We start from the raw sequence: 6,000 nt of genomic DNA, 5'->3' as shown, positions 1-6,000 counted from the left end.
CATTCCCAATTTGAAGTATCTAAAACATGGGGTTGGGGATGAGGGGAGGATGGACTCCCAGCCCAAGGGGTTGAGATTCCAGGCTAGTGTTTGGCACAGGAAGTGACTCCCCATCACTTTGCTCAGAGAAGTGGAAGTGGGGGGACAGGTCCCAACTGGGCCCCAGAGGCTATAAGAACAGGAGGGGCCCTGGCCCAGAGTCTGTGCTGGGACAGTCAGATGGGTCACTGGATATTGGGGCCAGCTTTCTAGAGGCATCCTTTGAGCTGAGGTACCGCTGTCCCCCACCCCCCAGCTTGGGGCAGGACTCAGGAAGGGAGGGCAAAGCTGGAGACCAGGCAGCACCTCATCGCTGAAAGCCTTGAATGCCAAGGGAAGGAGACTGGGCTTTATCAGGAACAGTGCAGCCGTGGAAAGACTTGAGGAGGAGCTGGCATGGGCACTTCCTGGGTCACAGTTAGACACTGGGGAGGGATGACACAGGCAGGCACTGACCAGCTCAGCTTCAATGATAAGGGACAGTACAGTCTGGGAGGACTAGAACGGCAGGGGCAGCCCTGAAGTCTTCTTGGAGGAAAGGGAATACAGGCCAGGGGCCCGGCGGGCTTCACGGGGCGGGAAGAAGGACTGGGGCCAGACGCTCGTGGTGGAAGGAAAGGAGGGGGTGTGGCGCTGGAGGAGGCCCGACGGACTCAGCCGGGAAGAGCGCGCTGAGGGCCGTGGACGAGGATGCGGTACGGTCCAGCCGGTTGCGGCCTCGTCCTACCGCGGGCATCGGCCGGGCTCGCAGGCCGGCTCCTCCGATCCCCGATCCCCGGGCCCACTCCGGGGCTCGGTTTCCCCGCGCGGCGGGGCGGGGCGGGGACAGCGCGGGTCTCGAAGCCGCCTGCAGGGGGCGCCCGTGAGCGGCGCGGCCGGAGCCCGAGCCCGAGCCCGAGACGCCGCGGAGACAGCGGGAGCCGGCGCGCGAGCTGCAGGTCAGGAGGGGTCTCCGGTCTGGGGTCCCGAGGTCCCGGGCGGGCGGCCGGGCGGCAGGGGACCGTCGGAGGCTGCGGGGTTGGGAGGGACGGGTGGCTCGGGACCCCTCCCCTCAGGGCACCCCGCCGCTCCTACCCTCTCTTCCCGCCGCCCCGAGAGCGAGTTCACAGAGCTGGGGTCCGATCCCTGCCCCGAGGCGGGGGCTGAAATGGCGGGTGCAAGGGCGGCTCAGGGGCGGGCGCACGTCCGAAACTCGGTCGAAGAGCGGTGTGCGACCCAACGGGCCGCCCCAAACTGGACCGGAAGGTGCGCACGGGTGGGCGGGGAGGGGAGGGGGCCCGAGAGTGAGGCGGCCCCGGCGGCGGGGCGTGTGGGGCAGGCGTCTGGACCCGCAGGTGACGTGCGGAAAACGTCCGTCGGTCCGTCCAGGCGCCGTTAGCCGGCCCCAGGGCACTCGGCGAACCTTTCCGACGCGGCCGGCTGGGGTGGGCTGGGGGCGCCGAGGTGCGGCCTGAAGGAGGGCGGGTTGGATCCCCGGGGGTGAGAGAGGGCTTCCGCAGGTGGAGAAGCCCGGGGCGGGGACGGCATTCCGGGGAAGGAACGGCGAGGGCAGACGCTCCGCATCCCTAACGCCTGGGGCGCGGCGAGGAGTCTGGAACGCCGGGTCGAGGCAGGCGCGTTCCGGGGACAGTGGTGGCGGGACCCGGACTTAGGGGACCGAGGGGAGGCCGGAGGACGGGCAGGGTGGGTACACGGCTCGGACTGGCCCAGGCCGTCCGCCGGGCTGCTTTGAGCGGAGGTAGGAATGGCGGGAATGGTGGCGGCCCTCGAGGGACTTGGCGCAGGACGGTCCAAAGGATAAACGAGGGGGCCGAGGCCCCGCGGCACAGAGATCTCTGCGTTCTGGCACTGCCAGGCCGCTTTAGATTTTGATTTTTCATACTGTAAAATGGGAAGAAGGTGGAGCCCTAAGGATCTGTTGGGGGAGAAAGAGAAGCTGGGGGGCAGGTCTCCCCATCCCCCATTCCCTAGGACTGGAGTTGTGGCTGGCCCCTGGGAAAGGAGTAGGCTGTCCCTTTGGCCAGCTGTCCCTCACCATCGTAGGGAGCACCCAGGCCCGTTTCCACCCAAAGGGACTGTGCTTGCCTCCGGCCCAGAGCTCAGGCTGCCCTCTTTGGTCTCTGCTGTCCAGCTACCTGGACTGCCAGCTTCTGCACCCTCCAGAAGACTCCATGTTGCCTCCATTCCCCAACATGGTTGCTCCTGGTTGTCCCGCCGGTGGGGGGAGGGGGGGGGGAGGGACCATGATGGGGAGCTGGGGAGCTCTCTGGAGCGCAGTGGGCCAGGGAGGATGTTGTGGGGTCAGGGGCTCCCTCTTTAGTCCTGCTGTAGCTAATCCTGGAGGCCTTGGGTGGGCTGGGAAGGCTCTGCCCTGTGGGCCAGCTCCCCATTTCGGGTCTCAGCGGGTCTATGACAGGAGCTCCTCACTGTGGCTTGTCCACAGGTAGTGGTGTCAACACCTCCTTGCTCTGTCCTTGTCCTTTAGAGTCCTCATGGGACTCTTAGAGTCCCTCCGGCCACTGCCCCTCCATCCCAATCCCCTCAGTGCAGATCAGGTTCTGGGCTAAGCCAGCTTCCCTGTTCATAACCTCAGAGAAGCTGAGGATGGTCCAGATATGGCTGGGAGGAGAGAGGCTTTGGTCCAGGCCAGTCCTGGCCAACCTTTGGGGGCTTACATGTTGCCCTCCCTCATGTTGGTCTGTGAAGTGTAGGCCCCCAACCACACTGTGGTCTTGCCCCCAGGAGCCCACGGCCCAAGAGAGGCTGGCTTCAAGGGTACCCAATGGACCACAGATTTCGATGCCCAAACCTGGGTTCTGCTCTTGCATCTTTGGTGCACTTGCTGAGCAGCCTTGGGCAAGTCACTGCCCCCTTAGAATCTGTCTTATTTGTAAAACAAGCATGATGGAATGAACAATGCTTGGTGTACAGGGTTGTGGAGAGTAAATGAGAGATGAGCATGAGAGAGAGGCAAGGCAGACCAGAGGACAGGTTGGGGTCTATGCTTTAGTTAGGGAACAGAGGGAGGCTATTGGCCTTGAGGTGGGGTGGGGGGCACCACAGGGGATCACTGTTGACAGAGGGACATGTGGATTGGAGTTGGCTTTGAGGCAAGCACTTGGTTTCAGGGCATCACACCCTGCAAATAAGCATCTAACTGCATTCCTGAGCTACCTTACCCCAGTGAGCTGGAATAGCCATCCCAACCTTCTTGTGGCGTTTGTCTCGTCTGCTGCAACTCAAGCTGGGCACTGAAAGCTGTGCACATGGGAAGCTAAGGGGAGGATGACCAGAGGGATGGCTAGGGCACGAAGTATATGCTGAGAAGGAGTTTGGGGGTGTGTGTCAGGGGCTACTGAGGAGATTGCTGGAGTCAGGTGCTGAGCAGGCAAAAGGAATGAGTCTGAACCCCCAGGGAAGGAGCCTGGGCCCAGGGAAGCATTGGCAGTCACAGAAGGGAGGGGTTACCTCATGGTCTGGAGGTTGGAGGGAGTAGTTGGGTTGTGGTGCCTGAAGGCAGTATCCTGGAGGTCTGGGCTGGGGTCGGATGGGGAAGGGAAGTGGGGGATGGATAGGAGCTTGGAGCTGGGATGCAGACAGCACTCCCCGCTCCCCACCCCACCCCCCGCCAATCCCCAAGAGACTGCTCATCTTCTGGCCAAGGCCTGGGAGCTCTAGGTGGTAGGGAGGGGCCATTTAGTGGCAAAGGTCCCCTAGCCCCCGCCTATAGAATCATGAAAAGGACCCCTGTATTGTGGAGTCCATGGGATCCTTCTGGGGATGGGAAGGTCTGGGTGGAGGGGAAGACCAGCTGCCTCTCACTCCAGCCGGGGGCAGATGGGAGCTGGGTGCTCCAGCTTTCCAGGACTCCCTCAGGCCCCTGAGCCTCACAGAGGCTGTTGTCTTTGCCTGGACTCTCTTCCCTCCCTGCTCCCTCACTTCCCTGTCCTCCAAGTCCAGCCCAATCGGCCCCTCCTCTGGGAAACTATCCACAGTGCTTTGGGCCCTCTTCTGCGGGACAGTCCTGTTTCAGAAGTTGCTGGGCAGGGGCTGGTGCCGCTCCCACTTCTGCTGCTGCTACACCCACCAGCCCAGCTATCACTTGGGAGGAAAGGCTGCCTTAATGCACCAGGGAGAGGCAGGCAGCACCACTCTGGTGCCTCTCCTAGTATCTGGGCTGGTGGTCTCTGTCTGCCCATCCATCACAGGGGCATTCACCTCTGGCTCCTCGGTGGACTTTGCAAATTGTGGGGGTGGGGGGTGCCTCATGGAACGAGGAGCAGTGGCAGAGCCCTGTGGCATCTGGGCCAGCCCACAGGCCATGCTGCAGTTGGTTTACCCTCTCCCTTCAGCCTCCAGGGCTGCATCATCATGCCTTCATCCCAGGGACCCCAGAAGTGGGTCTGCCTCCCTCCCATCCTCCACCTTCTGGGGAGCTCCTGTCCTCCAACAGGCCAGCCTTCTCCCAGGGCCCCACGCCAGGCCCACTAGGGCCATCTAGGAACCTCCCCGCCTCCCCTCACCCCCACCCCACATCTCTTTCTGGCATCATAGTGCCTGTCATCCTACCATTAGAGGGTTCTTTTCAGGGAGGTGTGGGTGCTATGCACTTCCCAGGGTGCTGTCTCACAGGAGCATCGGTACAGAAGGGAAGACTCTGCTCAGGATCTCAAGGAATGTGGGATGGAGCAGGAGTGGGATCCCACCTGAGCTCCTTCCACCACAGAGTGGGCACCCAGCACCTTGTGTGTGGGGTGACCTCTTGGAGGGAGGCCATCAGATGCAGCAGCCAGTGAGAGGGTGAATGGCCACCTCAGGCTGGGAAGATGCAGTCTTTCCAGTATCTGGCCTGGACACTCGGGGATGGCAGACGAACTCTGGGCCCCCTGTGGGGAGAAAGGAGCTGTGGCAAGGCCCTGTGGCCCCAGGGGCTGGTGCTGTGGAGGCTGCTCTAGGGGGGGCTAGACTCAGTGCAGGGAACTGGCTCTCCAACCCGGCTGGTTCCTGCACACATCCTGCCCTCCCAGAGCTGAGAACAGCAGCCACATGGAGGGCCTGTGGGAGAGGGGGTACCACTGGATGCCTGCCTGATACTTTGGGCCGAGCCTGCACCATGTTCCTGAAGTTATCCTGCAGGGAGGGAAGTGGGGAGGCAAGAGGCACCGGTGCTCCACGGCTTTCCTCCAGGCAGCACCAGAAGACACTGGTCCCACTCCAGTTGATGGGGCTTGGTAGGTCCCAGGGCCCTGGGGTTCTGGGAGGCTTGTGCCCAGGCCTGGGCCACTCCAAACACCAGTCATGACAGAGCTAGCGGAGGGCGTGTGGTTGGCAGCAGGAGCTAAGCTGCCTGTCTAGCTATTGCTTCTTTCCTTGTTGCTCTCTGCATGCTCACTGAGCTCCCATTAGACAGATGTCCATACTTCTTTCTCAATTTACCTTCTGTGTCTCTCACCTGCTGGGCTTGTGTCTTTGTGAAATTCCTGTGATAATACCTCAGGGCTGATCATTCCTCAGATCCCCAGTTGTCTCTTCAATTGTGTACATGCTTGAAGTGCATCGTGTTGATGGTGTTCTCTTTCTCATTCCCTTGACTTTTCATTTTGGGGACCTTATATTCTTTCTTGCTCATATTCATTCACCTGTTCTTGTTTCGCTTTTGCCAGTCAAGCCATAAGTTCTCCTTCTTGTTTATGGGTGCTATTCCTTTTTTCCATCTCTTTAAAGACCCTAAATGTCTTTGAAAAACATTATTAGATTATGACCTTCATCTCTTCCAGAATGAATCAAACTCCATATTCAGGGTGCTGCTGCTTTATCTTTCTTAGCTTGAGCTTTTCTCCTGTGCTTTGAAATTGTGGCTTACAGGGTCATCTTAAGTGGGAATGGAGGCCCTGGAGACAGGGAGTGACCTGCACACTAAGGCAGCAGCTGGCTCTCAGCACACTCTCCTGGGACAGTTCC

General features: G+C 60.8%; 1 protein-coding gene across 3 annotated transcripts in view; it reads left to right on the top strand.

The window, feature by feature from the left end:
- The first annotated feature begins 912 nt into the window (after nucleotides 1-912).
- Nucleotides 913-6,000, top strand: part of UPB1 (beta-ureidopropionase 1) — a 104,340-nt gene continuing 99,252 nt past the window's right edge. For 2 of the 3 annotated variants that reach the window (XM_042961495.1, XM_042961491.1), the window contains exon 1: nucleotides 913-977. The gene's annotated coding sequence lies outside the window, so the exon portion shown is untranslated. The remainder of the gene's footprint in view (nucleotides 978-6,000) is intronic. The other variant, XM_042961494.1, reaches the window with a different exon arrangement.

Source organism: Panthera tigris, chromosome D3 (assembly GCF_018350195.1).
Source record: "Panthera tigris isolate Pti1 chromosome D3, P.tigris_Pti1_mat1.1, whole genome shotgun sequence".
NCBI classification, from domain to species: Eukaryota; Metazoa; Chordata; class Mammalia; order Carnivora; family Felidae; genus Panthera; species Panthera tigris.
The sequence above is the reverse complement of the archived record's forward strand: the minus strand, read 5'-3'. Positions and strand labels throughout refer to the sequence as shown.